Consider the following 25,660-nt stretch of genomic DNA (forward strand, 5'->3'; position numbering starts at 1 on the left):
AACATTTCAAAAATAAAATCCGGCATAAGTCACAACCAGATGCTCCAGTGACCACCTGTCCTCCTCATTCACTCTCCTACTAAGACCGCAGTACAATGGACTAGTACCTAAGTCTGTTTTATACAATTTGATGGCATGTAAAATGAACATACATCTTTCATCTTTGGAATGCTTACGTAAATGCATGATGTTAGTAATATTAGATGTATGTATATCCATATGAGTTGTAGTGGTGTGTATCACATTGTTTCTGATTAAAATAAGATAGTAAATATATTAGTAAAATCTATTCAGTATGATTACATTTCCTCTAAAACAACTCTGGTCTTATCACTTTGTTAAAATAAAATATTTTTTAGATTAGTGTGATTGCTAAGTCACTCTATGGAAAGCCATAAAGCCACTACACATGTGGTTTGCAATCATCTGGACTGATGACAGGACATCTGTGTCTCAGGGAGCATACAGTAAGTGTCGATCAGTGGCATTCGTGGTGCAGATTGCATACAGTGTCCTCAATTAAACAAACAGAAAACAGATTGAACAGAAACAGGCACATAAAGAAAACACATAGTTGCTCATTAAGGACGTGTCATCCAAGGACCACATAACACCTTGACCACATGTCATAGTATTGTCACTACACATAGTAGCTGTTAGGTTAACAGTGGTACCTACTTACCATGTAAAGCATTTTTATTCTTTTGGTTATGTGAGTGTTACACAGGAGACCTCTAAACATTTTATAACAGATTGCAAAGTTTAGAAAGTAAAACAGACTTAGCACTCTTAACATTGTAACTCATTCTGTTCAACATGACTAAATCAAATGGCAGTATTATGCAATAGAAAAGGAAAGACATCTTTTTCAGCCTGGCATTGGCAGAGCAGTCACAATGTAGAGAATGAAGAAATGGCTAAATCAACCATGATAAAGAAAGAAATAAGGCAGAAAGGACAGTAGAACATGGCTGTAAAAAAAAATTAAAATAGTTGGGTGAAGCACAAAGTTTTTGCAAGTGCGCACACCATTGCTAGAGGTTTACCTCTGAAATATTCCTAAGCATCTTTGTAACCATCGAAGCCGTAGTTGCTTAATTCCTACCAAAATGGGAACTGAAATCTGGAGTTTCAAAAAGATAAGGGACCGAAACAAAATCCCATGGAACATTTTTGCAAATAGACAAAAAGTAAGTTCTAGACCCTGTTAAACCAACGCAGACTCGACAGAATTCTCCAATAGTCTCTGTGGTCTACATCACACCATTGAGTCTCGTGTACTGGTGAGCCTCCAACTTGCAATGTACCAAGAATGGACGGAGGACCATTCAGCTGCCTGAGCTGAGTCCTGAACCAGCAGGACCTGAAACTCACCTGGAACTCCAAACCAAGGATGAGGTGCTTGGAGAGCACTCAACAATGAGATGTTTTTTTGTCCTTTTTTTTTTTTTTTTTTAAGTAAGTTTTTTTTTTTTCTAACATCAATCACCCTCCCCTCTGTGGACACTGGTGTATCTTGTATGTTCTTTCTTTCTTTGCAACACTTAAAGTACTTTTACTGACATCATTTTGGAAGCTCTGGGTCTCTTTGATTGGTGCTCACATGAATGGGTTGTGTGCTGTAATGAGCTGCCAACTAGCCAGCTGGGCGACGGTAACTCCATGGGTAGTGACGGATGCAAAAGACTCGACCATCTAAAAAAAGAAATAAACTAATTCAAAAAAGAAAAAGAAACGAAGACGAGCTACCTTACACACTCATGCTGACACTGTGAGTGTGAGTAGTTTTCAGTTGCCTCTGGGAGGAAGACGTTTCTGCTCTACGACACGGCACAGTGTTCATAGTTATCAGGACTGGATTCATGACGCACAATGATAGGAGGCTAAGGGGATATGTCAAGACTCTGTTCCCCCTCGAGAGATTATCAAGTCATAATGCATGCGTTTTTTTACACATCACTGTGAGGTGTTCACATTATCGTTGTCTATATACTAGAATTTATTATGTTAGAAAAAAAAAATAGCAAAACACCGACATCCACACACACCATCAACACACCTGAGTCCTTTAAACCACACACAAACTTTGGAATGGCAGTTGGTTCCATGCAAACCTGAAATCTCTCTCTCGACTGTTGACCAGGACAGTAAAGTATCTCTCATAGTCTGTTATTGGAAAAAACCTGCACTTATACTCTAATTTTCCTACCAAGGACTTGTGAAACAGAACCGCCCATCCCAGCAAAATCCTGCCACGAGACAATCCAAGGCCTTTTTTTACGAATCTCTTAAACACTGAGGCGTTGAAGATACTCTTGAGGTTCTCCGTTTGCCCTGCTACAATCACGTGACAACTCTTGTATTATTGCCAAAGGAAAAAAAAAAAAAAGCAAACTATGAGTACTAATCAAGCAGTCAAAGTAGTGGTATGTAGAGCTGTTGTTGTTTTAGAACTGCTGCTGTTGCTGCTGCTACGGTAAGTTGTGCAAATGATTCAAGGAGAGAAGGGGGGGGGGGGGGGGGGGGGGGGATAGGACTTTGTGAATTGTTAACGCTCTTTTGCACAAATGCTATAGTTTGGCAAAGTGTTGAATGATCGCTGCTGATAGAATGGTTAGAAAATATACTGCGTTACAAAGTAATACTATTGAAAAAGACTGGAATGAGGAATGTAGGGCAGTAGTAGCAGAGAGATTTCATCGAACAAAACAAAGTTCAGGGTGTACTTTGCAAACATACATGTTTCAATATTCACATTTTTTTTTTTACTTTTCAAAACAAAATATAGCTCTTCTCTGTCATTATAATTTTTTTTAAAACATTAATTGCATATAACATTTTTTTAATTCATTTTATATATACTTTTTTTTTGTATCTCTAGCACCCTTGTCTTCAACTAAGGGCTTGCAGAAAAGACAGTCATGCAAAGTAGTCATGCTGGTAAACAAAGTTACAAAAATGCATTATCTTTTTTTTTTTCATTTGTTTATCTCAGCGTCCATCCTTTGTCATCCCAATGTCTTTATAGGCAAGAGTCTTCCATTGCTCACTGTCTTTCCATAACAAAAAAAAAACATTTTCCCACTGCATGTGGGGAAAACACCTTCACCCACCCCTCATGACAAAACATTAGCTTTCCTTCGTTTTTCAGAACTTTCTCTCCACTTCATGATGCCAGATTTTTCTATTCACATTTGCATCTGATTTTTTTTTTCCTTCCTTCTGCTCTGGACCTTTTTTTTTTTTTTTTCTTCTCCCGGAAACTTTCTCCAAAGCCATGGATAGTTGATTTGTTTATCAAAATATAGATTTGATTTCTTTGTACACTTCCACACTTGCTCTACTTCTTGGTCCATTTCTTCTCATTTTCCCCTTTTGCCTAAGGGCTCCACTGATGGGCCATCCTTATTTTGACATCGACGTGCCACTGAAGCAGTCGTTGGCAGCAAGAGGGACAAGAAAGAGACGGGGCAGTATGCGTCTGGGAATTCTCGCCTAATTGGCAGTGTCGGCCTTTGTGTTACAGGGGAACATTTATCTGATTGGTCCCTTTCAAAGTGATAGCTGATCATTTCCAGCTAATGAACACTTGTGTGTGACGTAAAAAGTGCCTTCGTGGTAGTGGTGTCCTTTTCCATGTAATTTAGGCCAGCCAATATCCTCGGATATTGAAGACAGACTGACACTTGTCCCTTGGAGTTTTTCCTCTCCTTGAGTCAGTCTTTTTGCTCCTCGCGACTGAGCTCCGTGTCAGTCGGACATGGGAAAAATACTTGGAACATTTAGATGTGCATATAGGAATGTAATGTTAGTGGCAGTTAAAGGACTAAGTTCTCTTAGAGGAATTATTCTGTACCAAACAGAGACAATGGCCAGCATGAGGGCGAGTACAAACCTCATCCTGAACGGAATATTTTTCCTAATCTACAATTCATTACACAAGGTCATACAGCAAGTGCATGCTACAGGACCTTTGGTATCCCACATGGATTTTGACGGGCTAGCCCGTGGCAGTACATGAGAGATAAAGATGAGTCTTTATTTTCTCCGCCGTTTCTCTCGGGGAATGTTTAAAGTGAGGCTAGACGTACAGTAGATGCAATACATGACCTGTTTGAGCTGATGCTACATGTGCTTTATGTGTCACTGTTGTTGATTATCTCAGAACATGTGAGGAGGGCAGTGTTTCAGTCTGATAGAAGTGAATGGAAGACATAGGTTCAGTGTCGAACATGCTGTACAAGTGCTGAACTTGAATGAAGGACTGCAGTATGGTTGCCGCTGGATGCTGTGCTTGTGATGACCTCAAGTGCGTTGTTTGTATATTTACCGTACTCTTTTTGTTTCTGGAATGTCAAGTGTTAATAAGTAAGACTAATCCTTTGTCTCTCATGTACTTTCTCTATATATATATTTTTTCCTTCACTGGAAAAGGAACCCAAGAGGAAAATGACATCTAAAAGATCCCTTGTATGCATAAAATTCCTCTCACTGTTAATGGATTAAGTCAAGTTATTTCCCGGCCAACAAATGCTACAATATGTTAGCAGAGATGCTACATTGTTCATTCAGTCCTTTGTGAAGACAAGTGTTTTTTTTTTTGTTTTGTTTAGTTGGTTTTTTTGTTTTTTTCTCTGAAACGTGAAGTTGCGCAGATGGTACTGAGTTAGTCATCGTACAAGATGGCGAGTATCGTGCTGTCAGAGAGATGTCATCTGGAATGTGTAATCAGGAGTCCGTTTCTCTCCCAAAGTGTGTCTGTGCAATGCTCAGTCAGTTTGCCGAAAAAAAGAGGGGAAAAAACAAAAAGGAGAAAAAAAAGAAGACGGTCAGTCAGACAAGTTGTCAAAAGTATGGTCGGAGTTCCAAGAGGCTGCTTTGGTAACAACGTGAAGAGCAGACCATATGATTTTTTAATTCATGATTAACCTCTGGCCTCTCTCTTGTCACCGCAAAGATCTCCTTTAAACTGTCCATCCGTGTCACACCTGTCGCTTTACGTGGCTCCCGCCGCAAAATTGTGTTTACCGGTTACTGACTCCTCATTAGAGAGAAGGCGAATGCTAGAAACTTAACACTGTGAAGACAAGAACAGAAAGCCATTACTGTTGAGTCCATGAGAGAACAGACAATATTTGAAAAAGGAAAAACAAATCACATTCAGTGAAATTGAAAATTAAGTAAACTTGTAACATTACGAGTAAGCACATGTGATTGGTTCATAGGAGTGCTCGACTAATATAAAACAATCTTGTTTTGTTTTTTTTCATGTTTGATATTTGCCAATTCCATGGATTTCCATCACACAGTTTTCGTAGTGTTACTCTCATTATGTACAATAGGGAAGTAATCAGGGATTACCATTACCTGTTAAACTGCTGGTTAACTGTGCATGTCAGAATGAAGTGTACACATTTTAACTGTGATGACAATTCTATCTTCCAACAAACACAACACACAATGTTGGCACATAAGAAATGGTGACATTGAAAAAAACTCAGAGCTGACAATATTAGAAGAAAGAAACAACAGACTGGGTGAAACAAGCTGCCAGCCAGCTGACCAGCACCGTGCTCTCCACTCTGCCAACCCTCAACAAATATAGCATCGTCTTTACAGGAGAGAGTTATGTACAGAGAATTTCAAAGTGAACAAAGTAAGATATTAGGGAGATGATTGTGCACTAATATGTTTGTGTGTATGTATATTTGTGTGTGCATATGTACTGTATGTGTATGCCAACATTTCCATATACGTACAAACACATTTTTGACAGATGGACACATATATGCATACTCAGAGAATTATTGAAGGTTTTTACATTAATAGATTATTGTGATTAGTAAAGCAAGTAGTTAATTTACAAATGTAGTTGACACCATCTCAAGAAGCGTAACCCCCTTTTTTAATATATACATTTTGCAAACACAGGTGTAAATTCAAGAGTGTGTTTGCCAACAGCAGTAGGTGCGGCGCTGTCAAGTCTTCTTTGCCCACAGTTATGGCAAACAGTTCTTGAATCACATGTGCTGGCATCATGCATTATTTACCAGGAGATTAAACACTACTGTTCTGGTCTCACCAGCACACATCAAGCCACAAGACAAACACCATCTCTTAGAGCAGCCACACTGGCTCTTCCCATCTGCTCTTCGTTTCAGCCTCTTCTTCGCTCAATATCCACTGAATAGTCGTGGTTTTCTCCAGTGGAAAACGAGACCTAGGTTACGTATTTTAGAAATCGTACAGTAAATGTGAAGGGTTTCATCACAGGTTAAGGTCTGGAAACATCCTATGAGAAACTGGTTTCCATCATGAGGAAGAATCTGTATCTATTCATCTAAACCACCCAATAAGTATTAAAATAAGTCTACACAAAATCAGAAATAAGTTAAAGGACTCTTAATGCCAGATTTGTCTGTGTTAAGTTTAAGTCTAAAGGCACTCCACTGTTTGTCTGGATACAAACCAGACTTTTCTGTCTTTGTCTTTATTTATTCTGGCATCAGTGCAGCCTGAACCGGTGCCAAAGCAGCCTTTGTGCTGTTACACACAGCACTGGTATTAGAAAGCACAACAGCTAATTCACTGATGCAGGACAAAATTGCATTATTTCCGCCAAATTATCTTATGCACATTATTCTTCTTTCCAAATTACCATATGATAGAGCTAAAAATATGTGTAGTAACAATAGAGTAAAACTCTGTCGGATGCTAACAAGATCCATAAGATTGAAAGACTGATGCTCCAAATAAATCTTTGTTAAACTGGGGTACCGTTATTTTCCCACAAACGTACAGAAATACGATCATTACAATTTGCTGTTTTACCTTGGACGGCCCAGCCAATTTACCAGTTATTTACCACTCCTTTAGTGCATATTACAAGTTAGATTAAGCATCCTCTCATATGATGCACCATAGAAACAAAAAACCCAACACAATACATTTCACATTCCTATGCTTATCAATAAAATGCCATGGTTAAACTAAACAATGTATGCTAGTTCACGACTCTACTTCATATGCTCCCCTTCACATTAGCAACAACCCCTGAAATGTTACTGTACATTTCAATATATTCAGTACAAGTGCATTTATCCCATCTTGTCAGTGAAAACAACCAAGAATGACATCCCCTGCAAGCTGCTGCTATAGCTAAATTAATAATGGTTTGCCTTAAAAATAACCATGTCACATGATAATAGTACAAAAATAATAGACAAACACGCTTTGTTTTAGAAACAGACATAATAATATATATGAATATAACCAGAACACCCGGTGTGTCATATGAATTGAATCAGGGATCTCAGGTATTATAAAACCTTCTGCCCACACTCACAAAGTAAACATAGATGTATTCATTTCATATGACTTTAATGTATTCACATGTGTAGATACAGATATGTACATATTCAATAATAACCACTCATCTATTAAGCATTGCTTCGAAGGGTTAGCTAGTTAAATCTAGCTAGTTTGCATGAACTCCTAAACTGACATCAGAGCCTAGAGGGGCCTCATAGAGGCACTTACAACATCTGCCTGTTTTGTTTACTTAAGCAATGTTTACTTCAGAATCTCCTAGGTGATTTGCATTGGCCACAGCGATGGGATGTGAATTCAACAGAACCACAGTTGACATTACTCAGATCCATTTGCATACCGTACAAAGCAAATTTGAGGAAATACAGTACTTCTATAATCATACATGTGGAAAGTGGTGTTGTGTAAGGTGATGTTATTCTCTCAGCCACTGTCAGTCGATTGTAGCAAAAAAACATTACTGCAGATACAGTATGGGTGATGGAGGGACATTTTCTCTGACTGAAACAGAAAACGTACACTCCAAATAAAGTGGCATATTAGAATAATTTTGAGTATCTGCAAACTTTAACATCCACATTGTGGAGGCGTTCTAAGATTACACAGTATGCATGTGCACTTTTTTGTGTGTGTGTGAACTGTGAGAAGTGATGCTATAGCAAAAAATTACAGACCAAAATTCAAATTTGCTGATGTGGACTAGGATTAGCTTTGAGGATTAAACTCAGGCCAATCAACACTGACTCATTACGCTCACAAAAGTTTTTTTTTTCTGCAAGTTCAATTTAAAAATGTACTATCCCAGAGTTATCCTATTTTCTACCTGTACAATTTCAGGTGAACATTACACATCTAGGAGCTGCTGTAACTGCAGGAACAAAGTTTTGCATGCTGCTTCACTAAATTATTTTAATTTTCTGACATCATAAAGGTGAAATGTACAATATTGCGTATAAGCACGACTACTAGTAGGTTCAGTCTGAGAACATGTGCGATGGCCTTCATAAACCCGTATCAGATGAAGCCAGGCAAGCATTAGTTCTTGCAGTGACAGTATGGTCGAAATCTATCCTGAATCAGACTTTTACAAACCTTTTCTAACCTCCCGTAACAAATTCAAGCAACACTGCATATCTAAGTCCTGAAAGTTTCGGGGTCTGGAAGCACATTGATTTTTAGACAAAATAGCAATCAGGACCATAGATTATGACAGTAACAATATCAGGACCTGACTTTCTGGAAATACTCTCCCCTTTACACCTGCAAATAATTGTTGGTTCTAAAGCACTTACAGTTTTTCCTCATGATTTCAGTCTTAATACATTTCTGTCTGTCAAAGAGCTTTTGACAAATGATATTCTAGACAATCAGTGGTACAGAAAATGCATTCCTTACGATGAAATACACATTACCAGTACAAGTGAAGAAAAATATAAAATTACAAAACTGAAACAATCAAAAAAAAATGGCAGCCACAACATCACAAACTCTGAAGGACCAGTTAGACCACATTGATTTGAAAGAAAACAAGACAAATGGCTCATGTCATTGTTACTTGTGGACACTTAGATCTGGAACAACAGCTAAATCAAACATAACAAGTAGACTGCCTGTCTGTGCATTTTTAGGATTAAAAATATATCTGCATATTTACATATGTATGTGCACAGCATGTTTTCCAGCATTAAAGTAATATTGCATGTTTATTGCATATGTGAATGTCATTTTTTAAAATCTTTTTTGCTCAACTTTTGACACAAGATGTATCATGAGGAAGGCCCTCAGTTACAAAAATTAAAGCAATAAATTAACTAAAAGGCATTCAATACTGTATGAGAAATCACTGAGGAAAAAAAACATGTTATAAACCCTGTCATATATTTTACCAACAACCTGTATTTAGTCATTTTAACTTCTATACAGAAGCCGTTTTAGATAAACACTTAAACCAAAAATTTAAATTAAAAAAAGTAAAGATGTAAAATTATATATTAAAAAACATAGGTTGAAAGTGAAAAAAGAAGCAAAACACATATTTAGAAAAGCTGAACATTGTTGGGACATATTAAGTGCGATGGTCTCGCGGTCATGTATTCTTTTTTTTCTTTGAATATGGTCTGTGTCTTTTGCCAACATGCAAGCTTAAAAGTTAGTAAATTAACTGTGTTAGTAAAGTGCTTGTATTAATTTTATATATATAATTTATTGTCTATAATATTTTTTACTTTACAGATTGTACTAGTTTAAGTAGGCTACATTGCATTTGGGTTTTTGAAAACTTGTAGGCCTGCACGTTTTACATTACCATTTCTTCAAAGGTCCACTCAGTCATGAACTATCATCAAATAGAAAACGTGAAAGGAGGATCAGAAAGCTAAATTGTGCTCCTGTCTGAGAATCAGAACAAGTCCTACTCATGAGGTCTTCAGCTGCCTTTATAATGTTACCAACTGTGGGTATAATCTCCCCAAGTTTCAAATGCTAAAACTTTACTGGCTGAACACAGAATCAACTCAGTTGATGAGGTTTATGTGCCACTGCAAAGCTCCAGATTATATCACATCAGGTCATTTGGTGTCGCTAACAACAAGCAATGCATATTAGCAAGCTATCTTGTCGGGAAATTAAAGCATGTAAACAAGTAAAGATGGTGTAAGAAACTGAGCTTGTTTTTCATTGGTCAGTTTAAAGATTGTTACTTCTGAAGTTCCTGGGCATAAATTAAAGATTTTGTTAAACCTGCCGCCGTTGGTGTGATGTGGCAGCGAAGGCCAGAGCTTGTGGCTAACTGATGCTAGCTTGGCTACCTCCATCGATCACATGAAGGCAAATGATGATATAAATATTTTCATTTTTTGTATGATTGCAATAAATGCATTTAATATTATGATGATGAATATACATAAATATATTAGAACATGCTTGCAACTGCCAAATATGACTGTATAGACCTTTAGCTATATACGTACTGAGGGAACAATTACTTTAATGGGATCCTAACAGCAGTTTAATAAAACATACTACAATTTTCAAATGTTTGGCTGCACAGTTGAGATGGCTCAATATCTGTCTTCTTTTTAAACTAAGCAAAGTTTTGCTTTTTGCTTTTTATCTTTTGACATTGTGTTGAATGATGCTACAATAACTTTCAAAATGAGGTGTTAATAGTGAGACTTATAGAGGCCGAGTCTGTTTTTTTTTTTTTTTTTTTTTGATTTTAAAGAGAATTACTGTACCAAAATGATATCTACACTGTACATTCATTAATATTCACAAAGGACAAAAAGTAGAAACCTATTCAACATCAAACTAATCTATAAATGTATTTTTGTCTTTGGCTAAATGAACTGAAGCCTCTTGTTTCATGGTCATTTCTCTGGACAGTGTCGTGAGCTCAGTTTTGTTTGGTCCAGAACACACAAAAATGGATGTCCATCTAAACACTTTTTAAATGTAACAGTGCACGTTTCCATCACGTGTTTTTTTTTTAAACCTCTGACACTATTTCATGTCCTAACCAATAATAATATATATTTTACATTTCTTCAAATAACTTAAAATATGTGTAGCTTTCAAACAAAAATTTGTATTTGACCCCATCAGCTAACCTGATGCATGCATCATAAACCATTGGATTCACAAGACGAGAGGTCATTTCTTTCTACATTCAAGTTCACCTTATGTTATTGCTATTGCTTTTGCACGGCATACGCTCCAAATGGAGGCTACAATGCGATCAGTCCATGGCTAATCCAATGCAACTCTTATTATCCAATCATAACCATCCTTTCCGCTACAAAATAGAGGGGATGGGGGAACGACAGCGGCGCAAGGGCCCTGGGGCCTCATAGGTTTCAAAGGGTGGGCTAGTGATAGGAGCAAGCCGCAACGATGACCCAGCCATTCCCGATATGTTATTGAGACTGCGAGATTTCTCATAGCCCGTTGCTTTAACACAGTAATGTTAACCATTGATAAATACATTAGATTAATATTTGAATTTTTGTTTTGTTATCATATGCAAATAATAAAAAAAAAGAAACCAAGGTTGAAATGTTTGGGCATGGTAAAACCAATTTAACATATTCAAGTGATTTGTTATGAAAATTACACATCATTGAAACATGAACATGAGGTTTAAGATGGTGTCAGAAGAAATCAAAGAGAAAGGAAGCACAAAAGCAGAGTGGAAATTAAGGATAAGAAATTGAAAATGTTATCAAATCATAAAGACATTAAAGGACAGACGGGGAAAGACACAGACAAGACAGACAAGACAAGACAAAACAAGAAAATGCGAGTTATGATATGTCTTTTTTTTTCAAAACAGAAAAGCAAAAGATTCTTAAGATATTAAGAAATGTAACACCTATAGTAGGCCCATTGAATAAAGCACCTGACATTTTATTATGTATTATATCAAATACACACAATGTTCAGGTGTTTTAGACAACAGTTTGGCCAGAACTATACAATTTAACAAAAACACATAGTAGCAAATACTGATATAAATAGATATCACTGATACAGTCTAAGAGTTGGCCACATGAGGCTTTAGGTGAAAAAGCTTAAAGATGCACACTCTTAAAGTCACTGTATGGATAATAGTTTAGCGTTCGTAAAGAGCCAATTTAGTATTTGCTTTTTGTTCCAGTAAACTTCAAATGGCCAACACACAAAAAAGCCCTCCCTGCAACAGTTAAAAACACTTCCTGTCCCCCGGTAATCGCATCCTGTAGTGGAGATCAGCTCACATTTTTGTTTACAGTGGGAAATGACACACGGTAAAAAGAAAAAAGGAAAAAAAAAAAGGCAGAATTTACTGACCCAAGACCAGTTGGACAAGTGACTTTAAAGCAGCAGCATTCACCACTGCAGGTTTACAGTAACCAATTTCTTTAGAACAGATTAGCCTATGTGTCCTTTCCCACTGTGTTTAAGGTGTGTAACACAGCATGCAGACATTGAATTCCCCCTGTACTGTTGGAAGCAGCCACAGAGAAGATAGTGCTGTGCTGACGGAGTGTTGTTGCATCAGGTGAAGTGGAAAACACCATTGGTAGGGTGGCAGTCACCTGCCCTATCAATGGCTAACGGACCTTTAATGGGTGGAGTTTAACGTTGCTAATGTGATTTTAATGTAAAACTGGAATGCTGGGTCTGAATTGTAGTTATGGTGCATATTTGTGTAAAACTCCAACCATCACAAGGCCACAGTCAGACAACAAACAACACCCATTGGTGCAGTATGACACCCTTTGTGCCTTCCTGCTGAGATGAAGATACACAGCAATACTGTGGCGCACGGTGGCCAACCCCACCGCTCTAGATTGCGCATCATTTGAGCCAACCATAAATAAAAATCCTTTTTTTTTTCTTCCGACTGGCGCAGGCACATTAGTCAGATGGCAACTCGGTAAAATATTGATGATGCATTTTCACTGGGTTTTTTTTTCTCAGGCAGCGCCGCACACAGCGATTTCTGAGAAGCTGTCCGGCCAATCTGCGATGACGCTTCATTCTCAAGTTCAATTCCAAAAGAGTTTTGTTAAAATTGCCCAAATGTATCGAGACAAACTGTCAGGTCGCATTAAATTGCAGCCGAATTTGTGATGTTTGCTGAATCAGAACTGACGAGCGACAACGGGAGGGATGAGTACAACAACCCAACCTGTTCTCTGCTGCAGATAATAAGAGAACTCTTTACCTGACTTAATGCTGAATAAGTTGTTATCTTTAACACTTGAAATGAAATCACATCCTGTTTTGGATATTATCTATAAGCTAATTTTTTCCCCCTCAATATCTATTAGGTGTGTCTACATACAGTAGTTTACTGTCATCACCATGCTGGATTCAAATTTACACATTTAAGGTTCTGACCGGAAATTATGTATAAATGTAATTCGGTGTAATTTAAGTTTTTGCTAATGCAAACATATGAACCTACTGCTATTGTATTCACATTAAAAGCCTGTCAACAGGTTACACAAAATGTGTTTGTACTGGTGATAGTAGAAAACAAACAACTGTCATATTCATATTCTCCAACTGCTCATTACAGTGGATGTCACAAATCAACCGTTTTACATCTTACAGCCAGAACTCATCTAAACTGACTGACTCTCTCATGAAACAGTGTTGTTCCTGTCTTTAAGACAAATGAAACTGTGTTATCAAATATATAAATTATATAAAACCAATAATTTACTATACTTGTATCTGTACATCAAATATTCCAGCTGTTATAGTAATGTCCCTGTCAGCTGCTTTTATGCTATAGGTTTAATATTAGGAAACTGCTTTACTTGTGCGCTGTCTTTGATCAATAGTGACGGATGCTGAGGAGACTGGAGGTTTGCAGTATGGGAGCTCACAAAAATAAAGTGGAGAAGCCTGTATGTGGAGGTTTTTATCTGCTGAGAAACTCCTTTGGATCTATTCTTGGTGCTAAGCAGAAATCATCACGCAGCATGCAGAGTACGGAGAGAGAGAAAATAGACACTATGTATTATGTATATGATGATCTCCAGCCATACTAAGACTAATCTAGTAAAGGCTTTAATGTTGACTCTGCTGCTGTGAATAAACGTCCCTTATTTGTCTTTTTCAAGTCTGAAATTAGAGGGTTTGAAACACTTGTCAAGTGAGACATGAGTTAGATATGGAGGAGAAAAATGTTCCCATCTTTTGATTAGATGAAGGTGGAAGTGATGAACAACAATGCAGACTAGGCCGGGGGTTAGATACTGACAGTGTAAAAGCTTGATGGGTAGATTCGTTTTTCCTGATGTTTGGAAGCATCGCTCGGTGAAATTCAACACAAGGAAAAGTTTTCAGAGAAGACAATAAAGACGCTCATATTGTAAAAGTAATCATGTCTCAGCCACTGCAGTCTGTCACGCTCTGCTAGCTGCCTCCTCTCTGCGCTAACTACTGTATTTACAACAACATCAACAGGGATTTTGTGCTTTGGGATGGTCTATCAGGGGAAATGTGGAGTCTGGCTGTCATTGTATTCAGTGATGACATAATTCCTACCCAAAGTCACACTTAATTTACACTATGGAGGGAGCGCATACCTACCTACAATCAGACTTTAGTTACACTTGCACTGCAGTGGCGGCCTGGGGATGGGATGGAGAATGAGTGTTAATCACAGGAGGAGGAGGTGGTTATGGAGAGGGAACACACAGAGGAACGGAGAGAGGAAAACTGCAAATATTCTGACCAGACTCTTTACCAAAGGAAATAATCATGTTCAACAGACCAAACCAAAACTAACAGACTGCTTTATTCTTGTATGTACTGTATGTGTGCAGAAGGCAGAGCGCCACTTGACCTCTTGACTTCACCAGCGTGCGCTCGCTATGGATACACGGGAATTGCTGACTCTTCACATGCTATTCTTAGCACGGTTACATACTGTATCATTCTTACATGGGATCAATTGCCTGTTAAAGATACGTCTGATCTCATGTTACCCATAATTAGATGTATTGATCTCCTCGGGAACATTATCAAAGCCACAATATGTCCATACAGTACATACTTTTGGGGAAACTAAATGACATGCAACTGTAGCCTGCTTCCTCTTGTTACCTACATGTAGGTCAAACAGGCCTGCATGCCTCAGCTGTTATCATTAAAGCTGGATCCTGTTTAATATTTCATATCTATAGATACTTGTCATAGATTTGCATAAATATTTATCAAATGTGCATACATACATACATACATACTGTATATACATAACATGTATTATTCCTGTTGCTAGGTAAAAATCTGGCTCAGACAAAAGAATATCTGCAGTGTTGGGATGAGGAGACACAGGAAGAAACACAGTGGTTCTGCTACACATGTTACAACATGCATGACAACGTGGAACAAGTTTTACTGAAAGAGAATAATGACACACAAGAGGTCACGGACAAGTGTTACCAAATAAAATAAACACATTTTCACATAAACACGTTTTTAAGAGTTAAAATTAGAGTTGGTGTATTATACTTGGTTACTGATCCAGTGGCTATCATGTAAAAATGATCAACCGTACTGAATAATTTTCCTGAGTACAGGCAGAAACAAAAGATGCCTTGTAGATGTGATAAAATAGACTATAAAAAATCCATCAAAAACCTATCCTAATAAATATCAACACTATAAATAATAAACGATAGGGTAAGCGTGGGATGAAATGTGGATGAAGAGCGACTGCGCCCCTCTGGATATACAGTAACAGCTTGTCTATGAATAGATTTATGCATATTCTGTTTAATGTATAATATTTGTTAAACCTCAACATTGTATTGAATTGCAAAAAGTGCTGGTTTAACAGTGGTGTTGGGGTGTTGAAAAGTAAAAGGCATAATCATTATTCTTTGGTCACACGTGATGAATTAGGAGTCGTTGAGAATGTCCTGACCCAGTGAGATTTGTGCCATTTTTTTGTTCATTGATTTCACTAATTATTTTTGTTAATTTCCTTTATCGATCCAATTCACACTAGACAGGTAGTAGGTGATGGTAGAACTCAAAGAGGAACACAGGAAGAACACAGAGAAGTCAAAAACACCAAACCACAAAAACACAGTTGTACAAAACTCAAAGATATCAAGAGAAAAAAACAACAGATCATATGCAACAACAAAATATAAAAATTAAAAATAAATATAACTTAATCCTATGCACAAAATACACCACACAATACTTAATGAAAGATGTACGCACCATGTTGGAAACAAAAGGACATAAATTAGGTATACTGAGATATACAAAGAAAAACAATTATACACATACAGTGAGAGAGAGGGAAGAGAGAGGAGGAAAGACAGAGCCCAGCGAGACTGAGATCCTTGACGAAGGTCTAGAGGAGTGATTGGGAGTGGGCAATCAAAGGGGTGATTGACCGTTTGACCTTAGTGAGCCATGCATATTGCATTGGGTGCATAAGGAAGTCAAATGGCCAACAATCAAAGAGAAGAAAAGGAAAAGCTGATAATAAAAAAAACAAAAAAAACAAAGAAGTTGGCAAAGACATTGTATGCGTATATCTAGAAAATAAATCACAACTGAAGCACACAAGAATGAGTTTAGACAGCGTGAGGATCCCTCTTTAAAGGCAAGAAGGAGAACGTCTATCATCATCAGCAGAGAACAGGGACATTAACTAACTGGAATCAAATACTGAACCTATCTATTTTTGTAAATTAATTATCAAGTTTGTCTTCATACTAAAAGTTCATATATGCATTGTTTAAAATGTAGCCTTTTTTTTTACACATGCACTGGGTGTCATTTGTCTATCACAGAGCTGTGTACATACAGTATGATATCATTAGAAAAAAACTGGAGAATCAGGCCCTGGATATATACAATTTTTGCTGTTTACTGTAGCCACCAAGTACAATCAGTATAAGGGCACAAGGCTCAACTGTGTTGTTTTACATCCCCTGATTAAATATATGAATTATAATGTACAATGTTTCTGTAGGAAACCAAACCCTGAAGCATTTAACAAGAGCCTCAAGCTTCTTTTCTTCAACCGCCTCCTGATTTACTTTAAAGAGGGATTTTTTTTTTGAGCATTTAAATTGCAGTTTATACATAAGAACCATCGAAACTGAAGCGATGTCAGCGACCTGTAAGTGAAGGGCTTGGACAGCTCGAGGCTTGCTTACCTTAGACAGCATGTAGCCACTTTTCAATCAAATCTGTCACAGTGTTTGTCTGTCTGTCTGTCTGGTCAGTGTTGTAAGTGTTTCAGTCACAGAGTGCAGCTTTTGATTTCTATCCAGGTCTCCACAGTGCAAATACAAGGAAAAAATAAAGGTCCTGAACTTTGTACTAAACTAGGCACTGAAAGCACAGCTACACGGTCTAGGGAATAGTATTTCAGATCCATTACACGCTCACAGCAAAGTCTGGTAAATCAGCATTGTAGTAACTGATTCAAACGTCAAGTGGCTTTGTTTACAAAACTGAGGTAGGACGTTGAGTGATAGTAGTTAGTTTTTGTTTGCTTTTTTTTGCTTGTTTCCAGCGTGGCATGTCTCAAGAGGTACTATCCCTTGACCTCAATGGCTCCGCTGACCCCTATGACCTTGGGCCTTGGAAAGACGATTGTCATACAACACTGCAATTAGTGTCAACACTGTGTGAAACTATCAAGTCCAGACAAAGATTTGAAAAAATAAAGCATATGTACATGTAAGTATACATTGCCATTTTGCTGAGTTTGTCACTTTAAAGGGATACATACATTTTTTTTCATGTCTTGCCTCACTCCCGAGTCCATGACCAGCAGATAGACACCATCCTTTCGACTGTGCGTGCAGTAACAAGGGAGATAGAGCCGTATCGCCCGTAATTAGCTTAGCTCAACCGCTGGAAGTGCATAGTGTTAGCCTGCCTCCTACCCGAGCTGCATTTTAGCGCTAAACTCTGTAAATATATCACTTTATCAACATTTCAAACATGTTTAGGTGAGAAAGTAGCCGTTTAGATCAGCAGTGTGTCGTTAATTTGTCTAAATACCAGCTGGTTACAATTTTGTTCGGACGAATTTGGCGCTACTCAAGCTAGCCATTGTGACCAACGCACTTCTAGTTACTTTGACAAAATAAAACACCTGTTGCCCTTTACATACAGAAAACCATGACGGTAGAATTTGTGCTTTTACTTTTAAATAGGAAGCTAACCTACCCTCGATGTAGCTAGCTTGAACCAAAATAAACCGTCTTTGCTTGAACCCTCCGTTTTAAAGGTACTTTATTGGTCACATATACAGCTAGTACAGTGAAATTCTTTCTCTGCATTTAACCCATCCCTGAGGAGCAGTGGGCAGCCGCGGTGCAGCGCCCGGGGACCGACTCCAGATTATGAGCCAGTTCCTTGGTCAGGGGCACTGACTGGAGGATTTTGACCGATCTCGTCCCGTTACCGGCATTTGACCGCTCAAGATGCCTTACCAGAGAGTTTTGTCAGCTCCGAGACGAAGATCGGTCCGTTTAGAGTTGCTGAAGAGTTTCTCTGATGACTTTAGGTGGAGGCAGGCTAACACTACCTATACACTTCCAGCGTTTGAGCTAAGCTAATTACGGGCGATACGGCTCTATCTCCCTTGTTACTGCACGCACAGTCGAAATAATGGTGTCTATCTGCTGGTCATGGACTCTGGAGTGAGGCAAGACACAAAAAAAGAAAATGTTGGCATATCCCTTTAACCTGTGCATGATTACATATACATATTATATGAATATAAATATACTATATATTTTTCAAGGTAAAAAAAAAAGCTCTTGAGTTGCAGTGTATGTTTTGGTTTACCAAGGTGGAGGTCCACGGGGGAGGGAGCGACACGGATAAACACAGTAGAAGGGAAAAGAAAGAAAATTAAGCCACACACGACAACACAAACACAACACTCAGACGGCATTGAGAGGACAGAGACACAGTGTATAACACGTAAGAATGAAAAAGCCCACATACACACGCGTGATATGACACAACCTGAAGAGAGAGACAACAACAACACAGAGGCACATCAGACAACAACGTGACCCACTGTTCCCTTCAATCTTCTTCAGTGTGTTTTATTAGTTATTGACACAGGACACGACAACTGGGTTATTTTGTTGCTGGGTGTTATCTTGCGTTATGTGGGCGTCCCACACTACTATGCGAGTTTTAAGCTCTCACACAGACATAAACACACAAGTATACACAGATTTTTTTGTGCTCACCGCTCATTGTCATCGATGTGTATCACAGAGCAACCCCATTTTCTTTCCAAAAATTTTTTTTAACATCTTTTTTTTCACATTGTTTATTGAGATTGTTGCTCAGTTCACAAACCTATAATGAAGCAAATTTGTTACTGGGCTGAGGTATCAGTTGTGTAATGTTGGATAAAATACCTCACAGAGCCTTAAGATACCATTTACAACCCAAACCTTAGTATTCAGATTCAACCACTACTTTAACTACTGTAAGCTCAGCTGTCGATCATTAAACGTGATATTTTAAATCGACAGCACACATTCAGGCACAGAAAAGACTCTTCACAGGTGACACTTCAAACTCCACTGAACACGTAAGACACAACACTGTGGAAATGGTGGTGTGTATCTATCGTCTGAAGTCATGCATAGTGCGTGTGTGTGTGTGTGTGTGTGTGTGTACAGTATGTGTGTGTGTCAAAGCTGCTGTGTTGTGCTGGTGCCGTGTAAATTTGTGCATCTGCAAAACATGCCATGTCATGGAGAGCCAGATCAGAATTTCTGGATTGTTTCCAGTCAAACGTTTGACTCAGCTAAAGGGCTCTTTGGTTGATTTATCGTTTTAATTTTTGTTAGTTTTACCTCTGGTCTATGGTTTGATCCAGGAAGAGGTGGAGTTTGCATTGAGGTCCTGCTGTAACAGAGACCCTTCCATCTTATACCAATCCTCAGTCAGAGGGGAGTCTGGGCTGGGTGCCAGGGCTGCTGCCTCTAGTTTGTTGTCAACAAGGGGGGTGTTGAAAGTTTGGAGGGAGTGTGAGGGAGTGTTTCGGTGCAGGTTGGCGACAGTGGTGGTGGTTAGATTGCAGTAGTAAATGAATCAAGGTGTCAGGTTTTCATGAGCAAGAAGATAATGCACATGGTATTTTATTTTTTATTTTTTTTAATGGGAGGGGAGAGGGGGAGGGGAGTTATGATGATGCACATAAGGGGAAATAGGCAGGAAATGAGGGTATGGGTTTAAAGATGAAATGTGGGGTAGGTTAGAGGGATTTTGGAGAAGGGGGGAGGGAGGAGGGAGGAGGGAGAGGGGAGAGGGGAGAGGGGAGAGGGGAGAGGGGAGAGGGGAGGGGGGGGGCAGCAAGCGAAAAATAAAAAGGACGAGGTGAGGCCGGAGAGAGAGAGAGAGAAACAGAGAGGGAGAAACAGAAGTGACGAGAAGTAAATTAATGCATGGTCAACTGTCTGAGTCCAGAAGACAGAGAAAGAAGAGATCGTTAATGAGCATGAATGAACGTGACATCATGGGACGCGCGACAAAACCTCACAGACGTCATGGAGGGAAAAAAATGCAATAAAATGAAAGACATGGCTGAGGGAGTGAGAAGAAGAAAGAAAAGAAAAGAAAAGGTAGAGAGGTAGGTAGAGGGAGAGAGAGAGAAACTGCTGTCTGATAGAGGAAATAAAGTATGATACCAAGCGGTGATGGAAACACAGACAACATGAGTGTGAAGAGGTGGAAACAAACAGAGCAGAGCAGAAGAGCTGTGTGTGTTTGTCTGCTGTGGCTGTGTGATTGTACATGTGTGTGTGTGTTGTTGTTGTTGTTGGAGCCTTCAATCAGTAGCTGAGGCTGAGAAAGTCTTACAGCATCACGTGTGCTCTCCCATCCAGCACATCTTTCCTAAATGTTTGAATCTGACGGTATGTGCATGCAGTAAAGCTGTGTGGACTTACAGAATCTGCACCGGATGCACACTCCACATGTATAGCACACATGCTTACAGTATGTTGTGCCTGGCGTCTTGCTGTGTGCTTTCTGTTTACATAAGATGTTGCATGTTGGTGTATCTGTCTCCTGGTGTGAAACGTACCTTTCCGCACATTCCCATCTGTGGCACGGAATTCCCTGGTGTTGAGCAGGAAGCAGGCGCGGTCCTGCTGGTAGCGTTCCCGGGTAGGTCCACGCCCTATAGGGCTCCTCTCGTCTGGGCTCAGCACCTGGTCGATGGTGGGGCAGTCCTCATTAGCCAGAGCGGCCGAGGCTGCATCACCGTTCTGCTTGGAATCTGGAGGGAAGAGACGGGAGGGGGCGACACAGAGGGGAGGGATACTGTTTCACATGCATGCTTTCAGAGATTTGCCTTCAAATATACTGTACTTCATTAATCAAGCCTGGAAAATTAAATAAAGCAATACATTTTCTATTGAAGGCTGGCATTATGAGGTCACAAGTTCATATAGACACTGCAATATAGTTAAACACAGTATAAGGTGATTTTAAACTTTATATAAACTGCAATAGGCAACAGCTAAAACAATAGTTGTGTCTTATCATCCATTTACTAACACTATAAATTTATATTTTTGTCATTAATCAGTCAGAATAATCATCTAACTCAGTGTTTTTCAACCTTGGGGTCGGGACCCAATGTGGGGTCGCCTGAAATGTCTAGTAATTGATTAAAAAAATTACTGATGAAATATTGTTTTAACTAATTGTTATTCTTTTTTAAATTATGATTAAAAACACCACACACAATCTTAAACAACTGTATTCTATACTTTCACTTTCTCAAATTTAAATTGAGTTTAAATAAAATGCAGCATATAAAAATATCTGAGCTGGCACATCTTGATTGATGGGGTCGCCAGAAATTTGTGATGTCAAAATGGGGTCACGAGCCAAAAAAGGTTGGGAATCACTGATCTAACTGCAGCTTGTGAAGAACATTTGCATTTTTCTTTACATTTTAACAACCAGGAAATTAATCAAAAGTGATCATCATATTTGAAAATGAGAAAAAAACATTCAGAGTGGTCACAGCTATTCCAGACAATACAAATGCTTTCAGTGAAAATACAACAGCTTGATCGTTGTTGTTTATTGCGTTGGAGTGTTTGTGTTGTGGCGATAATTCTGCAAAAGAGCCTTGCAGCCAATTTTGACTAATAAAACTTCCTGCTAAAAAAAAAAAAAGTCTACTAACACAACCTACGAGAAACCTTTGCAGACTGGAAGACAGCCAAGCAGACAGGATGTAGTAAAAGCTGATAAAACCAATATTTTCTGTCTGATGACTCAGGCAGTAGAGTAATGCATTAAAGGTGCATTATTGCTGCATGTGAGCGGCGCCTGATGTTGCAGCATGCAAAGAGCGAACAAGGAGCTGATTTACCCCCTCCTTCTGATTTTACTGCTAATGCCGGAGAGAAATATCTGCAGTCAGCCCAAATTGAGATGCATTAAGCTGTTTTAATAGATAATTGAGTTCATTCTACTTCCATAGTGTTTGTTCTTCACTGACAGATGGGTGCCTTAAGGCGACCGTGGACCTACCAGTTGATCATAAATTACACATGAGTTCTGATGGGCCAGTGATTTCTCCAGGGTGGATCCAGAATCAACTATGCATCGCTTCTTGATAGTACTCACGCTTCTTTCTCTTGGCACTTGGGCAATCTAATCCTCCAGTGAACCTCTGAAAACATCAGCATGCACGTCTAATAGTCCAGTCATTTTATGAAAAAAGGTTGAACAAATTGCAACAGAAGCAAACTCAACTGATTTTGTATCCTCAACATGTCCTGAATGAGGGAAAAAAGCCAAGAAGAATCCCATCAGGGGAAAGTTTAGAAAAAGACCCAAATATAGCCCATTCATACACCTATTAATTATTTTTCTCACGTGAATAGGGCAAAATTTTTAACCTTTAGATATCTATATGAAAATTACTGAGTTGATTACTTACACTCAGACAAACAAAAAATGTATTACAAGTTTTTGAAATTCTTTGTTAACATGAGCAAATTTATTTATTTTTACTTATATATAAAGGTGCTGTGGTGGTACCAGCTTGAAAATTGGAATGAGATGACTCCATCGGTCAAATGTTACCCTATTCACGTGAGAAAAATAATTAATAGGCGTATGAATGGCCTATATTTGGGTCTTTTTCGAAACTTTCCCCTAATGGGATTCTTCGGGGCTTTTTTGCCCTCATTCAGGACATGTTGAGGATACAAAATCATTGAGTTTGGTTCTGCTGCAATTTGTTCAACGTTGACCCCTTTTTTGGCTTAAAATTACTGGACTATAAAGCTGCCACTGATAAACCACCAAATCTCCCAAGAGATAGCGGGTCAGTTTTTACCCGATTCACTTTCATTACAATAATAATAAAAACAAAATCTCTCACCTCTGTTAATCTCTATAATTTCTTCTTGTGCGAGAGGACAGTCACCCCCAATGCCTCCGGAACCCATCACTCCACCTAAGACATTTCCCAAGATCCTTTGCGGTGAGGCAGTAGCCATCGCCAAGGCGTCTGGCTTGCAGTAGTTGGGGGACCCCGGCTGGGGTGCTCGAGGGATATGTTTGTTCTTCTTTTTGGGCAGCTTTTGTTTGGCCATGGCCAGAGAGTAATACATGCCGAAGTTGTTGACAATGACAGGCACAGGCATGGCAATGGTCAGCACACCGGCCAAGGCACAGAGCGCACCCACCAGCATCCCAGACCACGTCTCCGGATACATATCTCCGTAGCCCAGCGTGGTCATGGTCACCACGGCCCACCAAAACCCAATGGGGATGTTCTTGAAGTTGGTGTGGGCGGCGGCCGTCGGGTCGCCCGGGTCGGCGCCGATTCGCTCGGCGTAGTAGATCATGGTGGCGAAGATGAGGACGCCGAGGGCCAAGAAGATGATGAGCAGGAGGAACTCGTTGGTGCTGGCACGAAGGGTGTGGCCGAGGACGCGGAGACCCACAAAGTGGCGAGTGAGCTTGAAGATTCGGAGGATACGGACGAATCGGACGACACGGAGGAAGCCCAGGACATCCTTGGCAGCTTTGGAGGACAGGCCGCTCAGGCCCACCTCCAGATAGAAGGGCAGGATGGCCACAAAGTCGATGATGTTGAGGGAGCTTTTGAAGAACTCCAACTTATCGGGGCAGAAGGTGACTCGCAGCAGGACCTCGATGGTGAACCAGATGACGCACACGCCCTCCACGTATGTCAGCCAGCTGTCGGTCACCACCTCGTACACGATCTCCTCGCGCGTCGTGTTGCCCACCGTGACGTTCTCCGTCCTGTTGTAGATGGTGTTGAAGGCCTCGTGCGTCTCCATGCAGAAAGTGGAGATGGAGATGAGGATGAAGAATAGGGAGCCAAATGCCACATACTACGAGGAAAGGAAGAAACACCAGCCAACAGAAAAACAAAAGACAGGGGAGAAGAGAAAGGAGAAAAAGAAAGTGAGAGGAGTCAGACGCAAATCAAGAAAATTCAGCAAGGCAAAAAAACATTTAAAAAAGCATAAAGAAAAACTGTAGCTTTACTGCAGTGTGAAACCTGAAGCCGCAGCAAAGAGAAACAACTGGTGTATGTGCAACCCTTATCTCACTCTGTCAGTCAAAAGGTCTTTACGTCTGAGATGTTGGACCCGTTCCAAAATGGACCCTTAGATTTTTTTTTTTAGATTTTTTACACAAAACTTGTACATGAGAAGAAGAAAAATCAAAATCAAAACATCAGACCTCAGCTAAAGGCCCAATCTGACCCGTTGTGACCGTTGTCCAAGGACAATCAGTCTCATCAGGCCCTGACCAAATCACATCTGACAGTCATAAATGATTGTGATGAACAATGAAGGTGTAAAAATAGATGTGCTGTCAGTATCATGTCATGTTATGTGTCGTCAGGAAAATAATAACTCACTGTGATTATAAGTTAATCAAATTATTAACTGCACTGTCAATTCACTATTAATCTCCCTTTTAAAATGCATTCATTCGTATAAATTGATCTAGGTTTGTTTGTTTTTCTTTCACAAATAAAAGACATATGAAGACTCCACTGAAAACACAATAATTAGAATAAAACCAGATCCACCTACACCCAAAAACCTGGGGGTCCTGCCTCAAGTTGAAAGACCTTCTAAAATTGTCTCATCTAGCCAACATGGGAGAAAGATGCTGAAGAAACAGAGAGCAAAATTACATTGCACTAATCTAACACAGAATCCAAGATAGAAGCTCAAATCATCGGTAGAAAAGTAACAGAAAAACACGGCTATTTGGCGATACTCTGCTAGAGTGGACACAGGATGGGATGGAGGGATGAGCAAGACAAGAAGCTGTAAGGATAAAATGGATTAATAACTGATCATCTGTATGTCACAGTCCAGCAAACAAGTGAGAAATCCCACAGCGCTGTGTGTGTGTGTGTGTGTGTGTGTGTGTGTGTGTGTGTGTGTGTGTGTGTGTGTGTGTGTGTGTGTGTGTGTGTGTGTGTGTGTGTGTGTGTGTGTGTGTGTGTGTGTTCAAAATGTCAAAACATGAGTTTCAAGGTGCAGCTGTCAGAGCAGAACTGCAGTTTTCTAGTTAACAGACGTTTGTTTCCGAGAAGCTCTGCAGTTAACGCCACGCTGATGCAGCCTCTTACATGCAGATTCAATTTGCAGCCTCAAGTAACACGAACAACACCATTTGCACCACTTAAGATGAAAACTGAAATAAGATTTAAATCTAATTATAACGGTTTCTTCTCTTTTTGTGCGTTTGTTTGACCTGCTATGGGTTATTTTTGGTCCGCTGTTAAATAATTAATGTG

The 25,660-nt window shown here is 39.3% G+C and overlaps 1 pseudogene across 1 annotated transcript in view; it reads right to left on the reverse strand.

Moving 5' to 3' along the window:
* Nucleotides 1–2,717: 2,717 nt before the first annotated feature.
* LOC311003010 (voltage-gated potassium channel KCNC1-like) overlaps nt 2,718–25,660 on the reverse strand; it is a 59,169-nt pseudogene continuing 36,226 nt past the window's right edge. Inside the window, exons 3-6 of the transcript XR_014596511.1 lie at nt 23,249–24,230; nt 20,924–21,118; nt 19,692–19,820; nt 2,718–5,077 (exon numbers count right to left, since the gene is read on the reverse strand). The product of XR_014596511.1 is annotated as a voltage-gated potassium channel KCNC1-like (transcript). The remainder of the gene's footprint in view (nt 5,078–19,691; nt 19,821–20,923; nt 21,119–23,248; nt 24,231–25,660) is intronic.

Source organism: Trachurus trachurus (genome assembly GCF_905171665.1).
Source record: "Trachurus trachurus genome assembly, chromosome: 19".
In the NCBI taxonomy this organism is placed as follows: Eukaryota; Metazoa; Chordata; class Actinopteri; order Carangiformes; family Carangidae; genus Trachurus; species Trachurus trachurus.